The 18,411-nt window shown below is 44.7% G+C and overlaps 1 protein-coding gene and 1 long non-coding RNA gene across 2 annotated transcripts in view; one reads left to right on the forward strand and one right to left on the reverse strand.

Annotated features, from left to right (window-relative positions):
• LOC142312954 (uncharacterized) overlaps window positions 1-18,411 on the reverse strand; it is a 141,557-nt gene that overhangs the window by 21,501 nt on the left and 101,645 nt on the right. The window lies entirely within an intron of this gene.
• On the forward strand, window positions 14,034-14,757 carry LOC142312288 (uncharacterized). The gene is made up of 3 exons (XR_012754352.1): window positions 14,034-14,311; window positions 14,444-14,506; window positions 14,587-14,757. It is a non-coding gene; the product is annotated as an uncharacterized LOC142312288 (long non-coding RNA).

The following is an 18,411-nucleotide window of genomic DNA, read 5'->3' on the forward strand; positions in this document are numbered from 1 at the left end:
CCAATAAGCTTGGGTCTCCCCAGTCTGAGAATACCAGCTCCCAGCTGTTGGTTTTATAATGGCTGGGTATTAAAATTGGGGGGACAGCATGTTGTTTTTTAAAATTATTTAGTTAAATAATTAAAAAAAAGTCATATGTGGTTCCTTTTATTTTGATACACAGCCAAGATATGCGCACGGCTGGGGGCTGCAGCCTGTGGCCGTATGCTTTATCATGGCTGGGTATCATAATATGGGGGCACCCCAAGACAATTTTTTTCTTTATTTATTTTTACTCCCATCTACAGTAACCTGCAGACAGGGTCTGTGATTGCACGCAGTCAGACACTCTGTCACACAGGCTGGGGGCGCTGTCTGAATGCAACCAATCACAGTCACCAGGATTGCAGCTGGGCGAGGAAAGCAGTGAATATGTAAGAGGCTAATAAGCGGCCCTGGATGAAGCGTGAGTGGCCCGGAAGCAGTTACAGCCAGGCCGGAGACTTCATAAGTATAGCGTGCTTGCTTTATTTTTCCTTAATTTTTATTTATTTATTTTTATTTCCCCAGTTTCTGGATCATGAGCCAAAGTTTCCCGAGAACTCCGAACCCGTCACCCAGATACTTTTGAAACCACGCAGATCTCGACTTTTACAGTGCTGGTTCGCTCATCAATACTCATTACTTGTATTAATTGCACCTGTTTGAACTCGTTACCTGTATGAAAGACACCTGTCCACACACTCCTCTTCTTTTCTTTCATCCACACAATCAATCACACTCCAACCTCTCCACCATGGCCAAGAACAAAGAGCTGTCTAAAGACACCGGGGACAAAATTGTAAATCTGCACAAGCTGGGATGGGCTACAGGACAATAATCAAGCATCTTTGTGAGAAGGCAACAACTGTGATGATTAGAAATTGCAATTATTAGAAAATGGAAGAAATACAAGATGATTTTCAATCTTACTAGGTCTGGGGCTCCATGCAAGATCTCGTCTTGTGGGGTAAGAATGATTCTGAGAAAGGTCAGGAATCAGCCCAGAAATACATGGCAGGGCCTGGTCAATGACCTGAAGTGAAGTGGGACCACGGTCGTTAAGATTACTGTTATTAACACGCCATGCTGTCATGAATTAAAATCTGCACAGCACACAAGGTCCACCTGCTCACACCAGCACATGTACAGGCCCGTTTGAGTTCACCAATAACCATCTGAACGATCCAGAGGAGGGCATGAGAGAAGCTCATGTGGTCAGATGAAATCAAAGTAGAACTTTTTGGTGTCAATTCCACTCGCCGTGTTTGGAGGAAGAAGGATTGGTACAACCTCAAGAACAGCGTCCTAACCGTGAAGCATGGAGGTGGAAATATCATATTTTGAGGGTGCAAAGGGGACAGAAAGACTGCACCGTATTGAAGGGAGGATGGGTGGGGTCATGTGTTGCGAGTTTTTGGCCAACATCCTCCTTCCCTTATCAGTGAGAGCATTGAAGATGGTTCATGGCTGGGTCTACTAGCATGACAATGACCCAAAACACACTGTCAGGGCAACTAAGGAGTGGTTCCTTAAGAAGCATTTCAGGGTCCTGGAGTGGCTTATTCAGTCTCCAGACCTGAACCCAATAAAAAATCTGTGGAGGAGCTGAAACTCAATGCTGCCCAGTGACAAGACTGAGGGCAGACGGGTTTCCTCACTTCCGACCTCTCATAGTTGGGGCGTCTGTATCTATCAGAGGAAAAGGAACAAAAACCTCACGATTCATAGAAATCAGCGAGAGAAAAACCCCAAGAAAGTCTCAGAGCTGAAGGGGTTAATGCCGCCTGCCCCAGTAATGGGGAATCTCCACATACCTCCTCCTGCAGAGCCGCACACTAAATATATGGCTGCTCTGTGCTTACAGGACCTGTGATGATGTCACATGGAGGGGAGGAGTCAGGGGTCACATGATCAGCTCCTCAGTGTATGCAGGACTCTGCTGTGCTGGGTGTCATGGTGCTGGATGAGGGGAAGGTTATGTGTAGGGTCAGGAGGGGTTTACAGTGTGGATGGAGCAGAGCCGTGCGTGTACGAGGCGTACGGAGCGGAGCCGCATGTGTTCGAGGTGTACGGAGCGGAGCCGTGTGTGTACGAGGTGTACGGAGCAGAGCTGTGTGTGTATGAGGTGTACGGAGCGGAGCCGCATGTGTTCGAGGTGTACGGAGCGGAGCCGCATGTGTTCGAGGTGTACGGAGCGGAGCCGCATGTGTTTGAGGTGTACGGAGCGGAGCCGTGTGTGTTCGAGGTGTACGGAGCAGAGCCGTGTGTGCACGATGTGTACGGAGCTGAGCCGTGTGTGTTCAACGTGTGGAGCGGCGCTGCGTGTGTACGACGAGTGTGGAGGGGCGCCAAGTGTGTGTACAATCATACCTCCCAACTTTTGAAGAACAGATAGAGGGACAAAGTATGCAGCGCACAGCACACCATGGCAAATGTTTAACCACACCCCCTAGCCACACCCATTTGGCAGTAAGGGTCATTCAGCAGATGCTCTGGACTGTTCATTCATAGTCATATCAGCCAGGACTTTCTTATATTTATATAAGCGTCACTTCACACATGTTGCTTATTTGTGTCTATAAGGCCTCTTTTACACGTCCGTGAAAATCACGCACGTTTTTCACGGACGTGTCAAAGGTGCGTATTGCCCTCGGTGTGCCGTGTGTATGGCACACATGTGTTCTCCGTGTGTTATCCGTGATAACACATGGAGAACGGGAACTTTCTACTCACCTGTCTCTGGCTTCGCTGTCCGTGGTGCTAATCTTCGGTCTCCGGTCCTGCCGGCTCCCCGCTGCTGCTGCTTCCGGCCGCAGTGAAGTGAATATGCAATGAGCATAATGAGCGGTGGTCAGCAGCAAGTGACAGCAGCGGCAGAAACAGGAGGGCTGGAGAAGGTGAGTAAAGGTTTGTTTTTTTTTCTCACAGTCACATGTCTTTTCTCCGGTGCGTGTCACACGGAACACATCCGTATGGTCCGTTTGCATTCCGTGTGACACCCGTGATGCCAGAGAGAAAACGGACATGTTGCCGTGAGAAACACACGGACACACGGAAGTACGGAACGGACACACGCTCCGTGCGAAAATACTTATGTGTGTCCAAAACCATAGGAATACCTAGGTCTACGTATGTACGTGTCTCCGGTACGTGAGAAAACTGCCAAACACATACCGGAGGCACGTACGTGTGAAAAAGGCCTAAAGGCCGGTTCACACGCTATGACATCGCTAAAGCGATCTCGTTGGGGTCACGGAAATTGTGATGCACATCCGGCCACGTTAGCGATGTTGCTGCGTGTGACACCTATGAGCGATTTTGCATCGTCGCAAAAACGTTCAGAATCACTCATCGGTGACATGGTGGTCCTTTCTCAATTATCGTTGCTGCTGCAGTAACGATGTAGTTCGTCATTCCTACGGCAGCACACATCGCTACGTGTGACACCGCAGGAACGAGGAACCTCTCCTTACCTGCTGCCGCCCGCAATGAGGAAGGAAGGAGGTGGGCGGGATGTTACATCCCGCTCATCTCCGCCCCTCCGCTTCTATTGGGCGGCCGCTTAGTGACGTCGCTGTGACGCCGAACGAACCGCTTCCTTAGAAAGGAGGCGGTTTGCCGGTCACAGCGACGTCGCTAGGCAGGTAAGTAGTTTGACGGGTCTGGGTGATGTTGTGCGCCACGGGCAGTGATTTGCCCGTGTCGCACAATCGATGGGGGCGGGAATGCACGCTAGCGATATCGGTACCGATATCGCAGCATGTAAAGCGGACTTAAGGCCGTGTTCACACGTTGCATAAAGTAGGAGCTTTTTTTGTTTTCTACCGCTGTCTGCACCAAACTACACAATAACAATCTTCTTTGATTATTGCATTCCAGCTGCATTTTTTATGCCTGTTCCCCATTTCTTTCATGCGTTTTTATTAAGCTTTTGTTTTTCCAGTTTTTCCATGTATTTTTTTTTTTTTTTTAGAGTTCTACATAGAAGCATCTAAACAAAAAAAAAAGCAACAAAACCGCAGAGTTCAGTGGCGTCTTTTCATGTAATCACATGCACATTACTTGGACAATTAAACACAGCAGAATTTATGTGCAAAAAATATAACAGAAATAAAACCGCAGCATTTACTCTACATGTGAACACGGGCTATGTGTCCAAGCAAAGTGGATGTGATTTTATGAACTCTCTGCCCTCAATGTGTCTAAAGACGCTGCTGAACTGCGCTTTTGGTGGGGAGTTTTCTCTATAGACTTCTTTGCGGAGTCAGAGGCTGCACTGCGGCTTCAACTATATAAAATCCTCCCTCTGACAGCAGTAGAGCCTCTGGATCAACAGCTAGGGCCGCTGGAACATGTTTGAAAGTTGCTGGTTTGATTTCAAGGAGGGTAGAAAAAAAAGAAAAATGTTTTTATATTTTTGTAAGTTTTTTTTCTCATTTCTTTAAATGTAATTGTCACTCCACTGAGAAGACGAGGAGTCGGTACAAGAGCAGTGAACAGCGGGACTGAGCCCTCAAATCAGGACAGGTTTGGAGGTATGGTACAACGACTATGGAGCAGAGCCATGTGTGTTGTACAACATGTGTGGCGCTGTGCATGTGCAAAGTGTACAATGTGACGTGTGTACAGCGGAGGAGTGAGTGTACGGAGCGAGCAGAGCCATTTTGTATATGTTTCTATATAGTCCCCCATGATCTTCATGTTCCATCTTCCTTGGTATCATTGTTCCTTGATGTCCTGATGAAATATTTCTCCTTGCTCTTCATGGTTTTAAAGAAAGTAATCCAAATGGGAATGTAAATAATGTAACTTCAAAGTTATCAGACAACCCAAGGCCTTGAGACGTTTCAGCAAGTTTTCCACGTTGGACTTAAATTTTGTATCTTTATAGAATAGTAAAGTTGGAAGGGACCTCAAGGGCCATAGGGTCCATTCCCCTGCAAGTACAGGTTTTCTTAAATCATCCCAGCCATATGTTTATCCAGTTTTCGCTTTATGATTTGCATTGATGGAGAGCTCACCACTTCCCGTGGTAGCCTGTTCCACTCTCTGACTGCCCTCACTGTCAGAAAGTTTTTCCTAATATATAATCTGAATCTCTTTCCTTTTAGTTTCATTCCATTGCTTCTTTTACTTCCTTGTGCTTTCCATTGCTTCTTTTACTTCCTTGTGCTAATGAGAACAGGGTAGTTCCCTCTGCACTGTGACTACCTTTCACATACTGTATTTGTAGACCGCTATTAAGTCTCCTCTCAGCCTTCTTTTTTGCGAACTAAACATTCCTAGTTCTATTAGCCATTCTTCATATGACATGGTTTGCAGACCTTCCACCATCTTGGTTGCTGTACTCTGGACTTGTTCCAATATATCAATGTCTTTCTTGAATTGTTGAGCCCAGAACTGTACATAGTATCCCAGGTGGGGTCTGACTAGTGCAGAGTATAGGGGAATAATTACCTCTGTTGATCTAAATTCAATGCTTGTCTTGATACATCCCACCAGAATTGTCTTGGCCTTTTTAGCTGCAGCACTACACTGTAGGCTCATGTTTAATCTGTGATCTACTATTATGTCCAAGTCCTTTTCCCCAGTGCTATCTCCTAGGTCTATTCCTCACATACTGTATATGATTTTTACATCTCTCATGTTTTATCGGATTGCACTCGTCCATGCAAAACGCAAGTGGAACTGTACCCTCAGTTTTACTCCAGCGAACCCAGTCATGGTGCTTTTGTGAATGGTGATCCGTACTGCACTTTTGAGTTGTGTGAACGTTCCCCAGTTGTGTGGTTGTGCGTTATTCCTTCCCTTTTGCGTTGCCCCCAGTACACATATTGTCTCCATTCACCCTTATTTTGAGTGTGTGGGAGAGGGGAAGATCAGGGCCCGAACAGGATTTAGGGTCACACTGGGTGCTTGAAGCAGGTTACCATCAAACCTACCTACAAAACAAAGGGTCATAAGTCTTAAGTCCAGCCTTGGGGCCCCTGTCCTGTCTCCATTTGCCCTGTGATATTAACATCGGCCCACCTTATTTTTTTTTTCTTCTTCTATTGATCTAGTCATTGATCTTGCTAAGCAGCTGCAGGCTTTAATTCTCCAGGTTACAGAAAAAAGGGGGTTGGTTCAGCTGCAAGCCCAGTCTCTGCCTGCTGTACAGACTGGGTTGGTGGCCAATGCTTCAGAACCCAAATTCCCACTTCCAGAGCAGTTTTCCGGCAATCGTAGTAGGTTTGTCTCCTTCTGGAAGGCCTGTATGCTCTATTTTCAACTGCGACCACTTTCTTTCGGTAATGAGGCCCAGCAGGTGGGAATTGTGTTTTCCCTACTTCGTGGTGACCCACAGGCTTGGGCCTTCTATTTGCCATACGATTCCCGTTTTCAGGTTAGTGCATGTGTTTTTTTTTTCCCCGCACTCGTTCTAATTTATGACAACCCCCAATAAGGTGTTGTTGGCCGAGTCCAAGATCCCTTCACTTAAACGTGAATCATCCGGCGGAGGATTACTGTGCTGAATACCAGCGCATGGCATTTGACACACAGTGGAATGACCCTGCTATCAAAAGCCAGTTCCTTCAGGGCGTTTCGAAGAAAGACAAGGAGGCATTAGTAATGTATGAGACCCCTTACTATAGATTGCCAGTTCTGCCAGAGGTGTCATGATACCATGTCGATGGGGGTGGTAACAGACCTAGTGGTGCTTCCTGACTCCTTGGTCGAATCCATGCAGCTTGGGGGGAGTCTAAGGTATACAGAGGGTTTTATACACATAAGTCTGAGAGGTCTTGTTTTTTTCTGTGGTAAAAAGGGGTATTTTATCAGGTGTTACTGATGTGAACATGCCTGCTGTCTTAAGCTGGTGTCACACATAACGACGACGACAACGACGTCGCTGCAACGTCACCATATTCTGTGACGTTGCAGCGACCTCAACAGCGACGTCGCTAAGTGTGACACATAACAACGATCAGACCCCTGCTGCGAAATCGCTGCTCGCTCCTGAATGTTCCAGGTCATTTTTTGATCGCTGTTATCCCGCTGCGCATGCTGATAAGCGCTGCATTCTTGTATTTGACACCACAGCAGCGACCATCGCTACGACGCTGAAAACAGTGACGTAGGGCTGAAGGCAGGATAAGGGCGTGTTTTTGCGCTCTATTTTGCAACGCCCCTACGTCTCCGATTGGTGGTTACAACAGCGTTCCGATTGGGTACCTTGCCGAAGGCGTCACTGTGATTTCATTCTTTAAGTTCTATTTTTTGTTCTACGAAGTACATTCTCTGTTTGGCGTCGCTAGTGTGTCGTGTTTTCTGGATCTTTCATCAGACCTCTTATCAGACCTTGTGATTGAAAAGGTAGGTATGCTTTGAAATTGTTTTATATAGGATAGTACTTTTGTATACGGGAACAGTATTGTACTACTTGAATTCTTGTACTTAGGGAACCAATATTATAATATTTATATTCTTATACACAGGGAGCAGTAGTTATATTCTTGGATATAGTGGGCAATATTATAGTTGTATTCTGGGTCAGTATTATAGTAGTTATATTCTTGTATATAGTGGGCAGTTTTATAGTTGTTATATTGTTGCATATAGGGGGCAGTATTATAGTACTTTTATTCTTGTATATAGGGGGGAGTATTATAGTACTTACATTCCTGTATATAGTGGGCAGTTTTATAGTTGTTATATTGTTGCATATAGGGGGCAGTATTATAGTACTTTTATTCTTGTATATAGGGGGCAGTATTATAGTACTTACATTCTTGTATATAGTGGGCAGTTTTATAGTTGTTATATTGTTGCATATAGGGGGCAGTATTATAGTAGTTATAATTTTGTACATAGGAGCAGTATTATAGTAGTTATATTCTTGTATATAGGGGGCAGTATTATAGTAGTTATATTCTTGTATATAGAGGGCAGTATTATAGTACTTATATTCTTGTATATAGGGGGCAGTATTATAGTTGTTATATTAATTTATTTACATAGCTGGAAGTATTATATTTTTTATATTCCGGTATATAGGAATATACATACATATTGTTGAAAATTCTCTTATTTCGTTTTATTTTTGCAGTTTCACATCATGGATGATATGCAGTGTGCTGTTGTAGTTGCTGCAATGCTGGTGGAGGAAGCTCGGCGACAAGATGAGGCACGGATGCTAGAGAGGCGTTCAAAGCGAAAGCGGCGCATGTGGACCAGAGAGTGGCTGCAGAGGAGGTCCGAATTCTCACACATGCAACTTATCAGAGAGCTGCAGGAGAAGGATTCTCATGATTTCCGCAACTATCTGCGGATGTCAGAGGAATCCTTCAAAATGTTACTGGAAAGAGTTACGCCACTCATTCAACGAAAGGATACAAAGATGCGTGCTGCCGTCCCCCCAGATGAAAGATTGGCAGTCACACTGCGATTCCTGGCCACAGGACGCTCCCTCCAAGACTTGCATTTTTCTGCTGCTGTTTCAAGGTCCCTGCTCAGCGTAATAATTCCTGAGACATGTAATACAATTGTTCGCAGTCTACGCAGTGATAATCAATTTCCTAAAACAGTGGAGGCATGGAATAAAATTGCCAAGGATTTTGAGCAGCTCTGGCAGTTCCCAAACTGTGGTGGGGCTTTGGATGGAAAACATGTGCGCATCACGCAACCACGGAACAGCGGATCCTATTTTTACAATTACAAGGGCTATTTCAGCCTCATAATGATGGCCCTTGTTAATGCAAACTATGAATTCATAAATGTCGATGTTGGCATGAACGGCAGGGTTTCTGATGGTGGTGTTTTGGAGCACACAGCATTTGGTGAGCATTTGCAGAACGGTGCCCTGCACTTGCCACCCAACTCTGAGACCACAGGAAACCTTAATTTTGTTTTTGTCGGCGATGAAGCCTTCCCACTTCATGCCAATCTTCTAAAACCGTTTCCACAAAACGCTCTTACGCAGGAAAGACGCATTTTCAATTACCGCTTGTCAAGGGCACGTCGGGTAGTAGAAAATGCCTTCGGGATCATGGCCAACCGCTTCAGACTTTTCCACACTCCGATTAACCTAAAGCTACAATCAATAGACTCTGTTGTTTTGGCCTGTTGCACGCTGCACAACTTCCTTCGTCGTCAAGATGTAAATGCGTACAGTCCGCCTGGTTTCGTGGACTCTGTGGAACCAACAAATGGGGAAGTGGTTCTTGGTGAGTGGCGTGCTAACGCTCCAGCAATCGCAGGCCTTCAACCGGTCATACATGGCAGAAACAAGGATGATGCGAAGGCCTGCCGAGAAAACTACTGCCAATATTTTAACGGTCCTGGTGCTGTAAGTTGGCAGCAACAGATGTTATAGAGGCCTACTGAGCATTTTGCTGTCTATACTGTTTTTTTAATAATATATTTTTGTTGTCCATTTTATTTTAATCTTTCTGAATTTTATAATGTTTGCATTTGTTCAATAAAATGTTATATAAACTATTATGGTTGATGACTTTTATTACATTGACTGCCATTTGGACCAACAACCATTTAGGTCCTCTGTACCGATACCCCATCGAGTATAATTGCATGTCCGCTCTATTCTCCTTCCCATAATAGATTTGTAAATCAAAATGATACCACTAACACTTTATGCCATTGCTATACCCAGCAAAAAGTCATTGGGCCCCGGGACCACCCTCCCTACCCGCGGAGGGGTTAACATCCAGCTGCCACTACCTCTCCCCTGGGTGCCCAACAACAACAGCGGTGGTGTCCCACCTGCCCCGATGTACAAGATTATAACTACTATAATACTGCAACCTATGCACAAGAATAAAAATACTATAATACTGCCCCTATGCACAAGAATATAACTACTATAATACTGCCCCTATGCACAAGAATATAAATACTTTAATACTGCCCCCTATGTACAAGAATATAAATACTTTAATACTGCCCCCTATGCACAAGAATATAACTACTATAATACTGCCCCCTATGTACAAGAATATAAATACTTTAATACTGCCCCCTATGTACAAGAATATAAGTACTATAATATTGCCCCTATGCACAAGAATATAACTACTATAATATTGCCCCTATGCACAAGAATATAAATACTTTAATACTGCCCCCTATGTACAAGAATATAAGTACTATAATATTGCCCCTATGCACAAGAATATAACTACTATAATATTGCCCCTATGCACAAGAATATAACTACTATAATACTGCCCCCTATGTACAAGAATATAAGTACTATAATATTGCCCCTATGCACAAGAATATAACTACTATAATATTGCCCCTATGCACAAGAATATAACTACTATAATACTGCCCCCTATGTACAAGAATATAAATACTTTAATACTGCCCCCTATGTACAAGAATATAAGTACTATAATATTGCCCCTATGCACAAGAATATAACTACTATAATATTGCCCCTATGCACAAGAATAGAACTACTATAATACTGCTCCTATGTACAAGAATATAACTACTATAATACTGCCCCTATGTACAAGAATATTCCATAACTTTACATTCCATAATTCCATAACACAAAAATCCAATACACAAAGATAAATCAAAGATTTAAGTGCTATCTATGCCTTTTGCTATCTGACTCGGTTACAGCCGGGATCGCAGACGGGAACGCTACTGTGACTCTGTGCTAGCTTTATTCAGACCGCTAGTTTCACGAACGGGAACGCTACTGTGACGCGGTTCGAGCGCCTCGTTGATAACGAGACCGCTAGCGGGATCGCTATTGCGACGTTGTTCAGAACGTGACGTGATGACGTTGCTCACGTCGCCTTTGAAGTCTGTTGGGCGGCGTACATGTTCTGTTAATGTTCAGAGGCGGGAACATGGCGGCTAGGAGTCGCAGTTCTCCATGGGGGCCTGTGGAGGTCCGTTATTTAGTAAAAATGATGGTAAAAAAAGACTATTTCTGCGAGGCACAGCATGACCATCCCATGCTTCATAAGCAGGCTGTGCTGAGGCTAATTAGTAGAGGCCTGGCCCGTCGATTTGGGGTGGAGCGATCCACAACCCAAATTAGGAAGAAACTGGCAGACCTGCGGTATAAGTCCAGTGAACTCCTCGCCAGCATCCGAGCAGACATCGAGAGGCGTCATGGTGAGTGCTGTTTAGCGGCTTTGGTCCTGTTCAGCTTTGTTTACCCATGAACAACCCATGGCTTTATGGTTCATGGATCATGGATATTTACCTGCTTTCTTCAGCTCTGCTGCTTCCCGCTCCTGACCACTGCTCATTCATTGATTATTCACTGCACTCAGGACCTGGAAGCCGGAGCGGCGCGATGACAGCACCGGGCACAGCACCGGGCACAGCACCGTTGAGGGCATCAACGCAGGGACAGGTGAGTATTCTGCAAGCACAGTGGCCTCCAGGAGGTCATCAGAGTTTCCAATGAACTTTGATGACCATCCTGCGACACCCACGCTACAGCTTCATGGGTTCATCAGAGTTCATTGGGAACTGTGACGAGTCCCCGAGATGCTCCGGCTTCCAGGTTCTCAACATACACACACACCTGTATACTCACCCAGCGATGCGGTCCCCATCACTGTCCCTGCTTCCAGCTGCTCACTGCAGTGAATATTCAGTGAGTATAATTACCATCGATAAGGAGCGGGAGGCAGCAGAGCCAGAGACAGCAGCGCTGGAGAGAGGTAAATATAGAAAATCTTTTTATTAAAAAGACCCGTGTTTTCTCTGGTATTTGTCACACTGATGTCACACAGATCACATCAGTGTGCAATCCGTGTGACACCTGTGCTGCCAGTGAAAAAAAGGATAGGTGTGCGTGCAGGGCCACGAGGGGTCACACAGTCCGTAACTTACTGTTTGTGTATGAAGGATAGTATATATGTTATATACAGTATTGGGTAAAACCTCCTTCCTTACGCAATGTGGCCGGGAGGCATGGAAGGGGAGCTTCCTCGTTCCTGTGGCGTCACACGCAGCGATGTGTGCTGCCGCAGGAACGAGGAACAACTTCGTTACTGCTGCATTCACGATTTTTGAGAATGGACACCCATGTCGCCGATTAGCGTTTTTGCCCGTTTTTTCAACGATGCAAAATCGCTCATCGGAGTCACACGCAACGGCATCGCTAATGCGGCCGTTTGTGCGTCAAGATTTCCGTGAAGCCATCGACTTATATTTGCGATGTCGTGGTGTGTCAATCCCCCTTTAATGGTGTTGGACGCAGCTTACAGCAAGAAAAAGTGCTGTGAGGTTCCCGCAGAAAACATATGGGAACATTGACTGAAAAATCTGAAAAGTTCTGTCTGGTGGAAAAATGAAAGGTATTGAAAAAAATCAGTAAAACAAAAATAATCGAACACATGGGTGCTGAACGAGTTATCGAGGACCTTTCACCCACTCCCCACGCATGCATAAGTGCAGCAATGAATGCAGCATACATACTTTCATAACATGGACATTAACTGTGATATTCTTCCCCGACACTGGTGACCCAGCGATTACAATTGGAAAAACATGGCACAAAATGCCAATGACCAATCATTAAAATAAAAAAAAATAATCTTAATTTATATAAAATTTACAAAGAATAATAATACAATTGTGTAAAATATGAGGTAGTTTGGCGAGGACCCAAAGGAGGGGATTTATTTCTGAAACATATGCACTAGAAATATACACACACATATGGCTTCTAAACTTGCTCACTCAGATATGCAACGAGATAAGAAGGATAGTCAGATGACTGGACAATGCTCCAAACGCGATTAGAACAAGGTTGTTTGGAAAGCACAGTGTAGTTCAAATGCAATATATTGCAAAGAAAATAATCACATTATACCGAGATATCTAGTGTGCATATCAGAGGGACAAGGTGGCGAAAATGAGCTAATTATCCTTTGTAAAAGGTATGGTATGCAAACTTGATCATAGGTAAATTTCAGATAACTAAAAACTTCAATGCTCCTAGGGTAATGGGATTATTTACTCTTTGCATATATTAGGATTTGATCAACACTGTGCCAGTCTTTACAAAAACCATTTCGCAATAAACCATGCTGTGTAATCGCGTTTGGAGTATTGTCCATTGACCTGATTATCAGTGTTATCTCAGTGCATATCTAAAGAAAATAATTACATTATACCTAGATATCTAGTGTGCATATCAGAGGGTCAAGGTGGCGAAAAAGAGCTAATTATCTAACTTGATCATAGGTAAATTTCAGATACCTCAAAACTTCAATGCTCCTGGGGTATAATGGGTTTATTTTATCTTTGCATTTGAATCTCTGATTATCATTGTTATCTCGGTGCATATCAGAGTGACATTAGAAGCCTTGAGTACAAGCCATATGTTATACTATTTACAGAACAGAATAAAATAGAAGAATTTAAGTGATTGATTTTTGTGCCTTGTTTTTCCAATGAATGCAGCATGTTTGCTGCTTTGAGGCAAGTGGTCCCCATGTGTCTGGTGCCCCTAGAAAAAGGTTTGTCAAACATACGTAAAAAAGCAGGCTATACACGGGCTTTACATGCTACAATATATCTACCGATGTGTCGGCGGGGTCACGTTGTAAGTGATGCACATCCGGCATCGTTAGAGATATTGTAGTCTGTAAAACCTACATGCGATTACGATTAAACGAATAACCGGTCATCGCATACACGTCGTTCAATTACTAAAAATTGAACGTCTGGTTGCTCAATGTTCCCGAGACAGCACACATCGCAGTGTGTGACACCCCGGGAATGATGAACTGCAACTTACCTGCGTCCCGCTTCTTACGTATGGATGGTCGTATAGAAGGGTAAGTACTTGTGACAGGAACAAAGCATAGGTGCGACACGGTCAACAAATTTCAGTTGTCGCACATAAGATGGGGGCGTGTCACATCACATACGATATCGTATGCAGAATTGTATGGTGTAAAGTAGGCCTAAGCCATGGTGGCCTGGAGTTATGCGCTCAATAAAAGATTTCTCCTATACCTAGGACCACCTCCAGCTGCACAGGCAGCTCCACCATCTCCACCCTCTCCGGCTGTGGATCCACCATCTCCGCCAGCTCCAGCATCTCCTGCTGCGGAGCCATCATCCCCGCCGGCTCCAACATCTCCTGCTTCCGATCCACCACCTCCGCCTGCTGGGACACCCTCTCCTTCTCCAACCCCATCACCTGCTGCAACCCCATCTCTTCCTTCAACCCCATCACCACCTTCTACCCAGTCTCCCCATACTTCTCCTTCTAACGATGCCTTCTCCCCCGCATCAGTTGGTGAGTTTTGTGCAGGCTACCCTTCCTGTAATTTATGCACATAACATGGTGTCCCTACAAGTTGTAAAGGATACATGGATGTTTAAATGATGGTGGGCTGTCGTGTACTAATATTTGATTTGTGTTCCCTAGCCACAGGATCTGGTTGGGCCATCAGCGCCTCAGAAGAAGAAGAAGGTGATGAACCCCAGAACCGTAAGTGGTCAACCAAAAACATATACCTGACAGTTCGATGTTGGAACAAGGATGGTTAACTTTTCCCATTCCCTCCACAGAAATCCCCACACTACAGGACGTGTTGGATTCCCAACGCCGTTTGTCAGAAGCCGTCCGGCGTCATGGGGAGCTGCTGGAACAGTTTTTGGCAGCCCAACAGCAGGGCCACTGAATGTTTGTGATTTAAATGTTTTTTTTGTTTTGTATGTCACATAAATCTTTCTAGTTTATTTTCGCTGTTGCTTACATTTTTGGACAAAACTTTCAAACAGGGTTTGGGAACCTATTTACTGCCGGGGACCATTTGGAATTTTCTACCAACCAACGGGAGCCACACCAAATTATCAACTTGAACACGACCAGGCTATATTTGTTAAAATAATTAATAAAATCAGCCCCAGAGTGGTGGCTGGAGAGACTGTGATGTTCGGTGAGATTGATCATTTTGATTCTCACCACTACATTTCCATGTATGTCTTGGTCTGGAGAGGCTGGGGGCATACACAACACAGGAGAAGCTAGGGCATATACATCACAGGAAACACTGAGGCATATACATCCCAGGAGAGGCTGCGTCATATACATCCCTTAAGAGTATGGGGCATATACATCACCCTGAGCAGTAGTTGGCAGCACAAAGAGCACTGTGCCGCCCTGGCAAAACCTGGGTGTTACAGAGGTCTGCATACATGTTATTGATGCTGATTTAACCCTCCCTTGGGGAGGTTCCCACACACAAACACACACCAGCCAATCAGACCCCACTCACCCCCTCCCCACGAAAACAGGAGGACATCAAGACTGTAGAGTGGCAACAATGTTTTTTTTTTTTTTTTCAATGATCTTGACTGTCCAGGGGAGGGTGTGTGTGTGTGTGTGATGTTACCTCTGAGACCACCTGGCTAGTCCAGGGCGTCACATAAGCAGCCCCTGTGTGGGGCTGGGGTGAGTGGTACTCACGGCCTCAGGAATGGGCCAGCCTCTTGTGGGACCCGAAGTGGACCAGGAGAGGGGTGCCAGCTGTCGGGACCCAGTACGGACCAGTGTGAAAAGAAGACACATACCTCGGGCAGGAAAAGATCACCTGAATTACACACACGGGTGTGGGACCCGTCTTCACAGCAGCGGGCCGTTGGCACCTGTTACCAGCAACTTGGTTAATTACTGGACTGGGGTTAGTTATTGGTTTATACTGTGAGTACTCCTGCACCACCCGGTACAAGGCGAGGACTGTACCCGTCACTCTACAAACTACCTCTCCCAATTGGTCCGTGGGACTATAAATCCCCCTACCCGTGGAGGGTATCCCACCTAGCTGCCCCACACCATCAGTCCCGGGCACGGTCCCCAGAGGCAGTGGCGGTGCCACCACCTTATCAACGCAACCCACGGGTGGCGTGACAGACAATTCCCCCTACCTAATCCCCCTCTTTTTTGGGAGCTTGACATTACAGACCGGGTCACGACACCGGGATACCTGCAGAAGTAACCCCTTGGCCAGGATCTCATTTCCCCCCCAATCCCTGGGCAACACAGCAATAGGTGGCAGCACAAAGAGCTGTAGGTGGCATAACACAAACAGCACTGACAGTGACAGCACTAGAAGGCAGCAGGGAGAGCACTATGTTCCCCACCACAGCTTTAAAACAAAGAACCCACAAAAACATTCTTATTTAAAAAAAATAAAAAAAAACACCCACACACACACATTATATATGTGCATCGTGCATCTGTAGAGTTGTGCCATGATGGCGACCTTGACCTCCACCCAACCCTTTACCCCGTGAATAATGTTATGCAGAATTCATGAAAGCTGTACAAAAGTTTGAAATCAAAGACATTTTTTATTACAATTCCCTAACATTGCTTAAACAACAACAAAAACAGCATAAATATTATAACAAAAAACAAAAACTATAAATTTTGGTATTGCTTATTCGAGTCATTTAAATGTTGCCTCTGTGGGCTGAAAAATTGGTTCGTTGGGGGGAACATGGGATACTGTGCGGGGGGGTCATGCTGGAGGTGTGGTGGAGGCTCCATCCTCATCCATGGCACTTGATCCCATGAAGACTGTTGTCGATGTTCTACGTCACACACTTTTGAGGAGTCTGTCAGTTTCCCCTCTGCCGCCTTGTTGAGGGCCTCCAGCATGACCCTTTCGACATGAACTCTTTGTTTGTCATCCAGCTTACGGAGTCTTTCATCCGTAAGCTGGGCAAATCCGCAAATGGATGGTCTGCTGTGCTGCTCCAGGATTTTCTTCGCCATATCCATAAGGTCTGTTGAAGATGAGTTGTTCGGCTGCCTCTTACGGGTTGAGGAGATCCGCCGCGGTAATGGAGCTTCTGCGGTCTCCTCGGAAGTCCCGGCAATTTCATCATCACCACCTGTCACTATTGGCCCAGCTTCACAACGATCCTGCGGAACAATAAAAATGATGTTAAAATCAGATATCATGAGCAGCAGGCACAGGGATACACATGCACTGGAAACTAATGGGAGGGGCAGACTAGTACTACAAGATATGAAATGTCATTACATGGTATGAAAATAGAGTGTGGAGAAACTAGTAAAGGAGTATACTTATCTGAACTGGAAGGGATACATTTTGAAATCTGCAACAGTAATCATAGAAAACCGTAGTAACTATTTTCAATTAAATAATGCCATGTACATCAAAAGTTTCACAAAGGTACTTACATCTCCAACTGTGGTGTCAGACCGGACCTCAGGCTGTGTTCCGGGACCAAAGGACAGCGATGTTATTGTCCGTGGTACCTCTTGGTCTCTTATGAAGGCCAGCAAATCGTAGTACCAAAGCTTTGGAACGTAAAGTTCCTCCGTTCCGGCACCAGATTTGCTGGCCTTTTCCACCTTATTTAGTTCCTTTTTATAAACGGTGCGAAGACCCTGGATTTTCTTTCGCACAATCTCTGTCGTAATGGTCTCCGTAGGGTTATGCCTCTGGAACAATTCAATAAGCTGCTCATAGGCCTGCTTTTTCTTGTATCGATTGCTGTAATCGACAGACTTTATCTTCCACAAACAAGGCAGGGATTGATACATCTCAATCACCTCCCTTATGAATTCTTGTTTGTTGGAAGACATCTGAAAAAAAAGGAAATTAATGTATTACTACATTGTTATAAACTAAGCACAAGAATATAGCTGCTATAATACTGCCACCTATGTACAACTACTTTAATACTGCTCCTATGTCCAATAATATAACTACTATAATACGGCCCCCTATGTACAAGAATATAACTACTATCATACTGCCCCCTATATACAAGAATTTAACTACTATAATACTGCCCCTATGCACAAGAATATAACTACTATAATACTGCCCCTATGTACAAGAACATAACTATATGTACAGCGGTATTGAATATATAACGTCAGGAATAGAAAAGCTATAATACTTCCCCCTATGTACATAGATAAATATAACTAAATATAACTATAATACTGCCACAATATACAAGAATACAGTTGCTATATTAATGTCACGATGTACTAGAATATTGGTATAATACTGCCCAAAAAAATTACTTACCTTTAAGTCAGGAGAATATTAAAAATCCAAGACGAAATCAACAAATTGAAAAAATCACTGCAACAAACTGTGTTCTGAAAAAGCTCAGGTAGAGTGAATGGAAGCGCTACTGCGTCGTCTTTTGTTTGATACGGTCACCCAATCAGGCGACGCTGTAGTGATGACCAATCGGAACAGAGGGGCGTGAAGAAAGACAACGCAAAGCGCTGTAGCGATCACCAATAGGAACAGAGGGGCGTGAAAAGAGATAACGCAAACCTTATCTAGGGGTTAAAACCACACCTCTGACTCGTCGTGCAAAGACATGTCTGAAACCACA

Source organism: Anomaloglossus baeobatrachus, chromosome 5 (assembly GCF_048569485.1).
Source record: "Anomaloglossus baeobatrachus isolate aAnoBae1 chromosome 5, aAnoBae1.hap1, whole genome shotgun sequence".
Lineage (NCBI taxonomy): Eukaryota > Metazoa > Chordata > Amphibia > Anura > Aromobatidae > Anomaloglossus > Anomaloglossus baeobatrachus.